Genomic DNA, 14,633 nt, shown 5'->3' with positions numbered 1-14,633 from the left:
TCTCCACCGAGACCGCCCGAGGCCACCGCGCCTCTCACCGCCCGGCGCCGCTGCCACCATCGCCGGCTACCGCGGCCGCCATCGTCGCCTCGCCGCCATCGCGGCCGGATCCGCCGCGGGAGACGCCGCCCCCGCCGTCCGGTGCCCCCTCATCGCCGGCGCACCTCGGGAGGGCCGGATCTGCCCTCCTCCGGCCTCCTCCTCGCCTGCCTACCTTACCGGAGCAGGTCCCCTCGCTGGAGTTCCTCGGTTCGCGTGCCCGCGAAGAACCCTAGATCTGAGAGGGTTGACCTTTTCCCCTAAGTCCCAGTTACTTTTAGCATTTTTCATCACATCATAACTTTGCACCCGTGGCTCCATTTTGGGCGTGTAGCATATCAAATTGTTCGTCTCGACGAGTACTTCATTTCATTCCATTGCACCATGCTCATTTGAGTTAATCTTGATGCCCTAAATGCTATTGCAAGAGTGCTATGCAATGTTAGTTTCAGATTCTTATCAGAATTTGGACATTTGTCATTTTTGCCATGATTAATGTGTGCCTCCTATGAACTTGAGCCCTACATGTGTTTTAAAGTATGCCATGCCATCTTTACAGGGGTGTATTCCATGTATTTTTGTGATCTTTGTGGTGGCTAGCACAAGCATGCAAAGTAGCTCTCGTGATGTTGCTGATTTCAGGGACTTAGAAATCTTCTAAGTCATTGCCCTATTAATATTTTTATGCCATGTATTCTTGTTGCTACAGAGTGATCCATGCCTCTTTTGAGCTTCTTCAGTAAGGATCATTTGAGATATTGTTGTGCTCTATCCACCCTAGATTGACTCAATCTTGCTCTACTTTTGCTATAAAATGTTCCTGGCAGATTGTTTACATGTTAAGCAATTTTGCCGAGGTTGTTGTAGTTGATCCGTGCATGCTATGAGGTTGTTCTTGCCCTGTTTAGCTTCTATGCCATGTCTACTTGCTGGGTGTATGCTTAGTTTATCATGCAATGCCTTGTGGTGAGTGCATCGAGCTCGCAAACATGCCTACGTGAATCTGTTTTGCCATGTTCCAGTTTTCGGCTAAGTCTGAATCTGTTAACGAAACTTGCTATGTTCACATGGATGCCATTGTATTTTCTGATACCTTTTGGCTTATGGTCAGTAAGGCACTTTTGTTGTATGATTTGAGTAGCTTCATGCCATGCCTTGCTTTGCCATGATATGTTCCTGTAGCATGTTGTTATCTTGCTCTAAACATTGCTTCCTGATGTTAAATTCATGATGCCTTGCTTTTCACCAAGTCTGTAACCTGATATCTTTTGCACTTTTCCCATGCTTGTTTGATCCTTCTATTGTGTGAATTAGCCGTAGCTCAATGTTCATATTTTGTCAAGCATCTTGAGTGAGTCACTGTCATGTGCTTTGTTGTTATGTTAGAGTGCAGTAGCTTGTTGTTCTTGATGCATTTAGATGGCCTCGTGCTGTTAATCGCAGATCGGTGCCATATTTGTTTTGCTTGCCATTTGCAAACCGTGCATCCGATTCCGGTGATCTTTATATCGATTTTGACCGAAATCAACTCCTATTTCCAGTGGCACTCTTGGTTTTCCAAGTTGAGGCCAGGTTCAATCTTTCCTTTCCGAAACATGCATATGCATTGCATATCACGTCCCGCATATCATGCCATGTTTTGCATCATGTTGTTTGTGCATTGCACGTGGTTGATTGTGTCTCCCTTTGCTTGTGTTCTTGCTTTGGGTAGAGCCGGGAGACGGGTACGTGATCGAGGAACCAGTTGAGTATGCTTACGATGATCAAGCTAACGTCAACTCGGAGAACTTTGCAGGCAAGATGATCATACCCTCGAAATCACTTTTATCTTTGCTTGCTAGATGCTCGCTCTATTGCTATGCCTATGATATGATACCTACCACTTTCTTATCATGCCTTCCATATTGCCATGTCAAACCTCTAACCCACCCTGCCCTAGCAAACCGTTATTTGGCTATGTTACCGCTTTGCTCAACCCCTCTTATAGCGTTGCTAGTTGCAGGTGAAGATTGGAGTTTGTTCCTTGTTGGAACATGTTTATTGTTGGGATATCATTATTATATCTTGTCTATTTTAATGCATCTATATACTTGGTAAAGGGTGGAAGGCTCGGCCCTATCCCTGGTGTTTTGTTCCACTGTTGCCGCCCTAGTTTCTGTCATACCGATGTTATGTTCCTTGATTTTGCGTTCCTTACATGGTTGGGTTATAATGGGAACCCCTTGACAGTTCGCCTTGAATAAAACTCCTCCAGCAAGGCCCAACCTTGGTTTTACCATTCGCCACCTAGCCTTTTCCCTTGGGTTTCGCGGACTCAAGGGTCATCTTTATTTTAAACCCCCGGGCCAGTGCTCCTCTGAGTGTTGGTCCAGAACAGAGCCACTTGCAGCGCCACCTCGGGGAAACTTGAGGGTTGGTTTTAGTTGTTCGTAGTGTTCATCCGGTGTACCCTGAGAACGAGATATGTGCAGCTCCTATCGGGATTTGTCAGCACAGCGAGTGGTCTTGCTGGACTTGTTTTACCATTGTCGAGATGTCTTGTAACCGGGATTCCGAGTCTGATCGGATTGTCTTGGGAGAAGGAATATGCTTCGTTGACCGTGAGAGCTTGTGATGGGCTAAGTTGGGACACCCCTGCAGGGATTTGAACTTTCGAAAGCCGTGCCCGCGGTTATGGGCAGATGGGAATTTGTTAATGTCCGGTTGTAGAAAACCTGAAACTTAACTTAATTAAAATGAATCAACAGCGTGTGTAGCCGTGATGGTCCCTTTTTGGCGGAGTCCGGGAAGAGAACACGTTCTCGTGTTATGCTTGAACGTAGGTTGTTCTGGGATCACTTCTTGATCATAGTTTATCGATTGTGCCTTTGCCTTCTCTTCTCGCTCTCTTTTGCGTATGTTAGCCACCATATATGCTAGTGCTTGCTGCAGCTCCACCTCATACCCTTTTACCCTACCTATAAGCTTAAGTAGTCTTGATCGCGAGGGTGTGAGATTGTTGAGTCCCCGTGACTCACATATTGCTTCAAAACCAGATGCAGGGACCGATGATACCGCTCTAGGAGATTCGACTGAGCTCAAGTGGGAGTTCGATGAGGACTTAGGACGATACTACATTTCCTTTCCAGACGATCAGTAGTGGTGCCCAGTTGGGGCGATCGGGGACATTATGCATTTGGGTTTGTCTTTATTTTGGTTCCGTAGTCGGACCTTGATTGTATCTGGATGATTGTAATGATATTTATGCATTGTGTGACGTGGTGATTGTAAGCCAACTATGTACCTCTTTTCTTATTCAGTACATGGGTTGTGTGAAGATTACCCCATTTGCGACATTTATTTTAATGCAGTTATGCCTCTAAGTCGTGCTTCGACACGTGGGAGATATAGCCACATCGTGGGCGTTACAAGTTGGTAATTAGAGCCTTCCCCGACTTAGGAGCCCCTGCTTGATCAAATCGCTGGTGTTGTTGAGTCTAGAAAAATGTTTTGAGTCTTTTAGGATTATATATATCGGAGAGTAGGATTCTTTCTACTCCCCAGTCCCTTCGTCGCTCTGGTGAGGCCTCCTGACGTAGAGTTTTGACTCTTCTCTCCTCAAATTTGACGAAAAAAATTAGGATCACGCGGGTATCTTGGAATCGTTCCGATGGTTTTGTGACGAGAACATTCTTCTTGGTGCCTCCTGACATTTAGGGGTTGTGGTAGTGTCCCGGGGAGTTGAGCTCCGAGGTGTTGTCGTCACAATTTTATCGTTGCAATTCTGGAATACCTGAGTTTCGCCGACAACGAAAATCTCTTTTATGTAGTTGTTGGTGAGATAACCTCGACGCCACCCAGTACTGGGGCGAGAGTTCGGGAGTATTGCCATAACTCGTATAACGGAAGCTTTTCGAAGGTTGAGGTAAATGATTTCCGAAGGTTTCTTGGTTATGTTTTGAAGGATGGATACAACTGGATGTAGGATTTGCTAGCTTTGGGTGAGATATTATGCTTCCCCTGTATCCCCAACACCTGATTGCATAATCGGAAAAGTTCGGGAGTTTCATAGGTGGGAATTCTTGTAGCTCTAGTATTTCTTCCATGTATATTTGGTTTGTGATTGGGTAATCCTCACCAAGTATTTGTTCTTGTCCATACGTTGTTGTTTTATTCTTCTATCTCTATCTAAGTGGCTTCTCAATTTATGGGAGTGTGATCATTTATTTGGATTGCATTCGTTCATTCTTGTTCAAATGTTAAGACTACATGTTGCAATTTCAAGCCATTTGATTCAGCTTGAATATATGTCTGTCAAGATGCTAACGAATGTCACCCTCTTCAGGATGGCTCCTCCAACGCGTCAGAATCCTGAACCGCCACCACCACCTCCACCTCCGGAGGCATGGCAAGCTGTGATGGCCGGTACCAATGCCAACACGCAGATGCTTATGCAACTCTTGCAAGAGCGCAACCAAGGAAATCAAGGCCATGGCAACAATCCGAATCAGTTTGCTACACTGAACCAGTTCCTCGCAAACCAGCCAAAGACCTTCAATAACAGTGTCGAGGCAACAGATGCTGATGATTGGCTCGTGGATATCTGCAAACATTTCGAGTGTAGCAACGTCAGGCCTGAGGACTTTGTCAAGTTTGCCTCATTCCAACTCAAAGACCAAGCTGCTGAATGGTATCAGCAATACAAAGATTCCAGAGGAGGTCGTGTGATTACCTGGTGTCGGTGTCAAAACCGGCGGATCTCGGGTAGGGGGTCCCGAACTGTGCGTCTAGGCTGGATGGTAACAGGAGGCAGGGGACACAATGTTTTACCCAGGTTCGGGCCCTCTTGATGGAGGTAAAACCCTACGTCCTGCTTGATTAATATTGATGATATGGGTAGTACAAGAGTAGATCTACCACGAGTTCAGAGAGGCTAACCCTAGAAGCTAGCCTATGGTATGATTGTTGTTCGTCCTATGGACTAAAACCCTCCGGTTTATATAGACACCGGAGAGGGCTCGGGTTACATAGAGTCGGTTACAATGGGAGGAGATCTACATATCCATATTGCCAAGCTTGCCTTCCACGCCAAGGAAAGTCCCATCCGGACACGGGATGAAGTCTTCAATCTTGTATCTTCATAGTCCAGGAGTCCGGCTATCCGGACACCCCCTAATCCAGGACTCCCTCAGTAGCCCCTGAACCAGGCTTCAATGACGACGAGTCCGGTGCACAGATTTTCTTCGGCATTGCAAGGCGGGTTCCTCCTCCGAATACTTCATAGAAGATTTTGAACACAAGGATAGTGTCCGGCTCTGCAAAATAAGTTCCACATACCTCCATAGAGAGAATAATATTTTCGCAAATCTAATTTGCTGACTTGTTTTGGCAGCATGACGTTATGTCATGGCCCGGTGATTATTCGAACACGTTTCCTTTAACTAGCCCCGCACATAACGCGAGGCAGTTTTTTGACACGTCTTGTCAAAGAAGAGATCGTGTCCCCTTATTATGGGATTCTCATCAATACGGGCGTGGGCAACCCAACCGCGCCATCGATTACGACGCTTGGGGGTAAGCGAGTTTTACCAGGCTAGTGGGGGCGCATAGTTTCGTCCGCCCATATAAAGGGATAAGGATTCACCTTTTCATCCACGCCTTCTTCCTCCTTTGCTCATCCGTTTTCGCACACTCGAGCCCTAGCGCCCAAGTCCGCACTTCCCACCTCAACCTTCCCCCACCATGTCCGGAGCGGGAGGCAGGTGGATGGTCTCCTCCGTCACGGAGGGAGACATCAAGAAGCTGAGGAGAGCCGGATACCTGCTCGACGACATCGCGCACCGGCTCCCAGATGAGGGGCAGCTCATCCCCACCCCCGGGCCCCATGAGAGGGTAGTGTTCCTTACCCATTTCCTCTGCGGACTGGGATTCCCTCTCCACCCATTCGTCCGGGGGCTCATGTTCTACTACGGCCTGGATTTCCATGATCTGGCCCCGAATTTCATCCTCAATATCTCGGCGTTTATCGTTGTGTGCGAGGCCTTCCTCCGCATCAAGCCCCACTTCGGCTTATGGTTGAAGACCTTCAATGTCAAGCCGAAGGTTGTGGGCGGCCGCCAGGCGGAGTGCCGAGGCGCCATGGTGGGCAAGATGCCCAACGTTACATGGCTCGAGGGCTCCTTTGTGGAAACCATAATGGGGTGGCAATCGGGGTGGTTCTACATCACCGAGCCGCGTGACCCTGCATGGGCAGCGGCCCCCGAGTTCCGATCTGGCAACCCCATGCGGCTCACCTCCTGGAAAGAGAAGGGCCTTTCCTGGGGTAGTTCGGGAGAGCTGACCGGACTCCAAACATGTATTCAAAACATGGTGAACAAGAAGCTCAAACTTATCAACGTGATCCAGGTCATGCTCCACCGCCGGATCCTCCCGTGCCAACAACGGGACTTCAACTTGTGGGAGTTCGACCCGGCACAGCACCGAACTCTGAACAGGCTCTTCGACACAACTCACGAAGATGCCTAGAGGGTGCTGTTCAAAAGCGTTGAGGTCCCCCCTCCCATTACTGAGGATCGCGGATTCAGCGCGAAGCGCCAAGCCAGTGTGGTAAGCTGTTTTACCTTTCACGGGATACTTATTTTTTATAGATTGACTCCATGTGGGATCTAAACTCCCGTACCTTTGACAGGACTGGCAGGAGACGGCCGGACAGATCGACTGTCCGGCTCCTTTGCCCGAAGGCCCAGCGGACGCTCTTCTGGCGAAGATGCTGACTCCGGCTCCTTATACGGTGCCAGAGAAGACCAAGAAAGCCAAGGGAACCCGAAAGAGTTCCCGACGCTAGGCGTCGTCGGACTCACCGTCTGATGACTCTGCGGTGCACTCCTCCCCCGAAGACGAGGAAGAAGAAGAAGATGCCCCCCCTCCAGCTGGGGGTGATAAGAAAAGGAAGGCCGCCCCAACTGGGGGGGGGGGGGCGAAGGGTCCAAGAAGGGAAGGACTCTCCTTCCGGACAATTCCACTGCCGCCGACGAAGCGAAGACGAGTGGTTGCCCAGGGCCAAGCCCCTGGGGAGATCGTAAGTATTCGGATACCAGAGTAACTCATAGCATTCCTTTGTCGCACTACTTTCCCTAACGCCGAACATAATTATGCAGGCCGCCCCGAGCCAGTATCGATGTATCATCGGACGGCTCCCTGGGCTCGTCGGACATGGATAGCGATCTCGTTCTGACCGCCACCTCCCCTCATCCCGCTGACGATGCCGAGGTGCTGTCTCAAGAGGCACCGGGTCGAGGGGAGACAGTCCCGAAGGCGCCTCAAGGCGACCGTACGGACTCCGGGAACCGAGGGGACGGGGCCCCTGAGAGCTCCGAGTTCGGTCCTCAGCCAAACACCGCACCGGAACCTCCAGTGGTTGCGGGATCGGGCAGGCGGCCTCCTGCTAAGAGGGGCAAGACGCCTGTGCCGGTGACCTCTGTCCATCCAGAGGCGCCGGACAATCTGCTGGAAGCGCTTCGCAGCGCTTCCATCGACGAGGAGCACCATACTATCATGAGTGCGGTGGTCCAGAAGGTCCAGTCCGCCAAGAGCGGGATTGACTGAAGCCTATGCCAGCCTTCTAACAGGCTTTGAGGTAAGTGTTTTAGAATGTAGCAAAAATATTACCGCATAGACAGTAGCCCCTGATGCTCTGTTTGGTGTTCACAAAGAAAAGCCGAACAAAGGATCAAATAATATCGCAGGAGTCTAATATAAGTATGTCAATATGCATATGCAGGCTTCGCTGCTGGCGTCCGCCGCATTGACTGCGGAGGTCACCGTACTGAAGCAGGACCTCGAGGGGTCCAAGAAAGAGCTCGGCCTTGCCAAGAGGCAGCTCGAGGAGAACAAGGGTAAGTAATACCCTGTCTATAGATATGTATATATAAAAGAAGACGCGATTGCAAAATGACAGGATCATCGTATATTTGCCAGGGGCCACGGCCGAGGTGGCGACCCTGAAGCAAGCGCTAACCAAGGCCGAAGATAAAGCGGCCAAGGAGCGCACCGAGCGGGAAAAACAAGAGGCTCGGGTGAGTGAGGTGCAGCAAGAGCTCCAGGCTCTCATGACGAAGCACGAGGCGTTGGAGCTTGACTCGAAGACGCGAGAGTCTGAGCTTGCCGCGGCCCTCGAGGGCGCAAAAAGTGCCAAGGCCGAAGCCCAAAAGGCCCTCCAGGAGATTGACGCAATGAAGAAGATAACAGCGGGTAAGGCATTCTGTATGCAGAGCAAGCATGTAAAAGTAAATTACCGATTACTTACCCAGATTTGGAGCTCTCCAGGAGCATTCGCAGATTTGCCCCGCAGCGTGTCGGATGCTGCACAATTTTACCAGGCCGAGGAGGGAAGCTCAACGGAGAAGCTATTCTGGTCTGAGTATACTGGGACCGAACACCCGATGCCTCTGAGCGACCAGCTAAAGCAGGTGGTCGAGCTACACAAGGCGGCCGAACGGGCCATGAAGGGCCTTATAGTCCGGTTGTGGCCTGGCAACGCCCTTCCGAACAGCTACTTCGGCCTGGTGAGGCGGCTTGTAGATGCCTGCCCACGGCTGGAGGTCGTCAAGCGGTCCGTCTGCATCGAAGGTGCACGCTGGGCTTTCCCCCGTGTGAAGGTGAAGTGGGCCAAGCTAGACGCCGTGAAGCTGATCAAGGAAGGGCCGCCGCAGGGCAAGGAGCATCGCACCCCGAAATTTATTATGAGGGTGTCCTGAAGGGTGCCCGTCTTGTGGCGGACGAATGTTCAAAGGATGTAATGTTTGAGTAAACTTGCTCGTGTGATCCTGTATGATGAAAACTTGTTTCATATGCTCTATGCAAGGCTTGTGTGAATTTAAAATATTACCTTCTATTTGGCCATTTATACAATCTGAGAGATGGCTAGTCCTCGGCTTCGGCCCCCATGCCATGAGTGTTGGGGTGTTCGGGATAAACCTGAGCACTCTTGTTCCCATGTTTGGGTCCTTCGAGGGAGGTGCTCAGCACAACGAACAAGGCAACCAGACTAATAATGCTTTATCACTCTCACTTAGCCATAGAATTCTATAATTTCAAATTTTGGCGAAGCCCCTGGTATTCGGAAGGCCGAATTCAGGGCGCGATACACGCCTTTAAGCCGGATAGGGCCGGCCCCTCACCCTAAGCGCCATAAGTCTTTAGCAACTCGAAAACCTCGCTGAACAGCGACCAGTCTCTCGCCTTATCATGACAGTCAGTTTTAGCTTTCTCTACTGAGGTGCTAAGCCCGGCAGAACTGGGGCACAATCGCAGTAGTTCTCCTAGCGCTACCTTAGCCGATAGAGCAGAACGTAAGGTACCAAAACATAGGAGCCGGGCAAACCCAACATTTGACCAAAGACATGATTCGGAGCTGATGCATATAATACTATAAGTTCGGGGTGCCGCACTTGTGAAAGTGTTCGGACTTTTCACACCATATTGTGGGGTGCTTGAGCCCCTGGCGTATGGACTGTACCAAAGTGTACGGATGCTAAATGTCATAACTGAACATATGTATTGAAAAAAGAAATGAATAGAGAATGCAATAATAAGCTGAAGCTAAGCATTGTTTATTTTAAAAGGCTACTGTGAAAGCAGAACGATACAAATAGTGTGATAAGCAAGAGATGGGACTATTTGACATGTCCCCCTCCAGGGGCGAGCTGCGAGACGGTATGTAAGACAGGTATTTTGCTCGTTATAGAGACCACCTGGGAATTCGACGTAGCTTTCTGCCACCTTGGTTGTTGCATCGTGTTTTAGGCGGTTGTACTGCAGGACAGGCCTTCCGAAGAGTGAAGTCCTGAAAGTAGGAAACAATGACAAAATCGGGAGCCCCTAGTGCGGTTGAGCCGCATTTTTTGGGCGTGCCATGGTCGTGCCCCTCCCCCTGTGCCCATGGTATTTTCAGAGCATAGTTATGTACGCGTAGTACTGATTTCGCAGTTTGACGAGGGCTGGGGTTGGGGCCGTATTTCTACGCTTGCTCGGAACGTGCCAGGCGGTCTTGTTGTAGGTTACTCTGGGTGCGCTTGACGGTGTCCGGACGTTTAATAGCCGGACTGGAGAATTGCCTTGAGAGGCTGCTTTGTACTTCCACTGCGAGGGCCGCCGTGTGCTCCTCCGTTCGGAGAGATCATTCAGTGTTTCCATTGACCGTAATGACTCCTCGAGGGCCTGGCATCTTGAGCTTGAGATATGCGTAGTGCGGCATCGCATTGAACTTTGCAAATGCGGTTCATCCGAGCAGTGCGTGATAGCCACTGCAGAACGGGACTATGTCGAAGATTAACTCCTCGCTTCGGAAATTATCCGGGGATCCGAAGACCACTTCAAGTGTAACTGAGCCTGTACAGTTGGCCTCTACACCTGGTATGACGCCTTTAAAGGTTGTTTTTGTGGGTTTAATCATTGAGGGATCTATGCCCATTTTTCGCACTGTATCCTGATAAAGCATGTTCAGGCTGATGCTGTCGTCCATAAGGACTCTAGTGAGGTGAAATCCGTCAATGATTGGGTCTAGAACCAATGCGGCGAATCCGCCATGGCGGATGCTAGTGGAGTGGTCCCTTCGATCAAAAGTGATCGGGCAGGAGGACCATGGGTTGAACTTTGGGGCGACTGGCTCCAACGCGTATACGTCCCTGAGTGCATGCTTCCGCTCCCTTTTGGGGATGTGGGTTGTGTATATCATGTTCACCGTCCGCACTTGTGGGGGGAAGCCCTTCTGTCCACTATTGTTCGGCTGCCGGGGCTCTTCGTCCTCGTCGCTGTGCATCCCATTGTCTCTGTGTTCGGCATTTAACTTGCCGGCCTGCTTGAACACCCAACAATCCCTGTTGGTTTGATTGGCTGGTTTTTCGGGGGTGCCATGTATTTGGCACGAGCGGTCGAGTATACGGTCCAAACTGGACATGCCCGAAGTGTTCCTCTTAAATGGCTTTTTCCGCTGACCGGGCTTAGAGCCTCTGACTCCAGCATTAACTATCGTATCTTCAGTGTTGTCGCTGTTAATGTGGCGCTTGTGCTTGTTGCGACGTGACCTGCCATTACTGTCCTTGGTATCCAAATTACCAGGGCTCTTGGTCATGTTATTGCTATGAGCCAGCCAGCTGTCTTCTCCCGCGCAAAAGCGGATCATGAGTGTCGTGAGGTCTGCCATAGATTTCGGCTTTTCCTATCCAAGGTGCCGGGCAAGCCACTCATCACGGATGTTATGCTTGAAGGCTGCTAGGGCCTCTCCATCCGGACAGTCGACGATTTGATTTTTCTTGGTTAGGAACCGTGTCCAGAATTGTCTAGCAAATTCTTCTGGCTGCTGAATTATGTGGCTCAGGTCATCAGCGTCTGGTGGTCGCACATAAGTGCCCTGAAAGTTGTCGAGGAATGCGGCTTCCAGATCTTCCCAACAGCTGATGGACTCGGCTGGCAAGCTGTTAAGCCAATGCCGCGCTGGTCCCTTGAGCTTTAGTGGGAGGTATTTGATGGTGTGTAAGTCGTCACCGCGGGCCATGTGGATGTGGAGGAGGAAATCCTTGATCCATACTGCGGGATCTATTGTGCTGTCGTATGATTCAATATTTACAGGTTTGGAACCTTCTGGGATTTGATGATCCATTACTTCGTCTATGAAGCATAAGGGGTGTGTGGTGCCTCTGTATTGGGCTATATCACGACGCAACTCGAATGGGTCTTGCCCGCTGTGTTCGGCCCGGCCGGATTTGCTTTTACTGTATCCGGCGTGACGTTTATTGTCTCGCAGAGTGGCGCGCCCTCGTGATCCGTAGATTGATCTTGCATGCTTTGCTTTGTCCTCCAATATGTCTCGCGGGTCTGGCGTATCTCCCCATGCCTTTTTATTTGAATGGCGTTGGGGTGGAGGCTGAGTTTTTGGCTGGAATGCCTCTCTATCGCGGCCACGAGGTGGCCGATCAGCCGTATCATACGCTTCTTCCACCAGTCGAGGTAGCAACCTGCACTTTGGGTAACTCTTGGAGGGGCGCTCGAGTTTATATTCCTCAGCCGCGAGGACTTTAGTCCATCTATCACCTAGCAGATCCTGATCAGCTTGAAGTTGCTGCTGCTTTTTCTTAAGGCTATTTGCCGTGGCTATAAGCTGGCGTTTGAAGCGTTCTTGTTCGACGGGATCCTCTGGCACAGCGAATTCATCGTCGCCGAGGCTTGCCTCGTCTTCGGAGGGGGGCATGTAATTATCATCCTCCTCTTGTCCATCTGCCGCTCTATTAGGAGGGCTGGCTCCTCCATTCTCCTGTTCTAAATCTTGCTGGAGGGGATTGTTGTTGTCTTCGACACTATCCGGAGTATTATTATCTCTTGTGCCGGTATCACCACTTTTGCTTTGGCGGGACTTAGAGCGGCGCTGCTGACGTCGGTGCTTGGGTTTCTTCTTGGAAGGGTCATCCTCCGCTATCTCGTCGCCATTGCCTTCTTTGGGTGTATCCAACATGTATATATCGTATGATGAGGTGACTTTCCAGTGCCCTATAGGCGCTGGTTCATGTTCGTCTCCTACATCATCGTCCATACCGTCGATGTCTTCGGAGTCGAAGTCGAGCATGTCGGTTAAATCATCGACAGTGGCTATGAAGTGAGTGGTGGGTGGGCGTCAAATTTCTTCGTTGTCCGCGTCCCAATCCTGTTGGCCATAGTCCGGCCAGGGCTCTCCTGACAAAGAGAGAGACCTTAGTGAATTCAGAATGTCGCTGAAGGGCGAGTGCTGAAAGATATCAGCGGCGGTGAATTCCATGATTGGCGCCCAATCGGATTCGATTGGCAGGGGCGCGGAAGGTTTGGAGTCCGAAAAAGAGTCCGGCACCTTGGAGTCACGGGCTTCGCAGAGGATGAGGCTGGTGTTCGGCTCGATCGCTGTTGAGACTGCAGCCCCTGAGGCGGTGACTAGCCACCCGTCCTCGATGCACTTTGCTCCGAGCTAAGGGCCGGAGCTGATGTGGGTGCGACCTCTAGGGTACTGTTCGGCGGCAGAGCTAGGTCATACCCATTGTGACAGTGCGGCGCGCCCAGCTGTGGCTCGAATCCGTCAAAGATCAAGTCTTCGCAGATGTCGGCCATGTAGTTCAAACTTCCAAATCTGACCTGATGGCCAGGGGCATAGCTTTCGATCTGCTCCAGATGGCCAAGCGAATTAGCCCGCAGTGCAAAGCCGCCGAATACGAAGATCTGTCCGGGGAGAAAGGTCTCACCCTGGACCGCATCGTTGTTGAAGATCGGGCCTAAAGGTGACGACACAGAGGAACTCTCAATGAAAGCACCAATGTCGGTGTCAAAACCGGCGGATCTCGGGTAGGGGGTCCCGAACTATGCGTCTAGGCCGGATGGTAACAGGAGGCAGGGGACACAATGTTTTACCCAGGTTCAGGCCCTCTTGATGGAGGTAAAACCCTACGTCTTGCTTGATTAATATTGATGATATGGGTAGTACAAGAGTAGATCTACCATGAGATTAGAGAGGCTAACCCTAGAAGCTAGCCTATGGTATGATTGTTGTTCGTCCTATGGACTAAAACCCTCCGGTTTATATAGACACCGGAGAGGGCTAGGGTTACACAGAGTCGGTTACAATGGGAGGAGATCTACATATTCGTATTGCCAAGCTTGCCTTCCACGCCAAGGAAAGTCCCATCCGGACACGGGACAAAGTCTTCAATCTTCTATCTTCATAGTCCAAGAGTCCGGCCAAAGGTTATAGTCTGGCTATCCGGACACCCGCTAATCCAGGACTCCCTCACCTGGGATGAATTCCGTCAAGACTTCAAAGCTCACCACATTCCTCAGAGTGTTGTTGAGAGCAAGCATGACGAGTTCCGCAATCTGAAGCAAGGCAGCTTGTCTCTTTACCAGTATAACATCATGTTCTAGAAGCTCGCTCGTGTCACTAAGCAAGACGTCCCTGACGAGAAGAGCATGATTTATCAGTTCAGGGGTGGACTCAGAGAAGATCTCCAACTAGCTCTCGTGCTTTTCGAGCCGAAGAAGTGCGATGAGTTCTACAATATGGCACTGAAACAAGAGGCTGCTCAACTCAAGTGCGATGCTTCCAAGAAACGAGTCAGGGATGCAACTCCTTCTTCCTCAACTCAAGTGGCATCTAAGCAGCAAAAGTATTGGTTACCTCCTCCTCCTCCGTTCCTCGGCCTTATCAGCAGAAGAGCAAAGGTGGCAATGGATCTTCCCACCCACCCAACCCAGGCTTTCAGAACAAGACTTAGTCTCATGCTCCAAGACCGAGTGCTCCATATCACCATCCGCTTTCAGAGGTCACGTGCAACAAGTGTCAGCAGAAGGGTCACTATGCCAACAAATGCTTCAATCAGAGGCGTCTTCCTCCTCATCCTCCTGTGAGATCTGCCAGCACCGCAGTGGTACAGCATAATCCCAAGTTTGCAAAGGTCAACATCATGAACGCAGCTCAGGTAGAGGACTCGTCAGATGTGATCATGGGTAACCTTCCTGTTAACGATATTCCTGCAAGAGTTCTTTTTGATACTGGTGCATCGCATTCTTTCTTGTTATTCCCTTTTACATCGAAGCACAAT

This window comes from Triticum dicoccoides, chromosome 1A, assembly GCF_002162155.2.
Source record: "Triticum dicoccoides isolate Atlit2015 ecotype Zavitan chromosome 1A, WEW_v2.0, whole genome shotgun sequence".
NCBI lineage: Eukaryota > Viridiplantae > Streptophyta > Magnoliopsida > Poales > Poaceae > Triticum > Triticum dicoccoides.
This window is presented reverse-complemented; position numbering follows the sequence as displayed.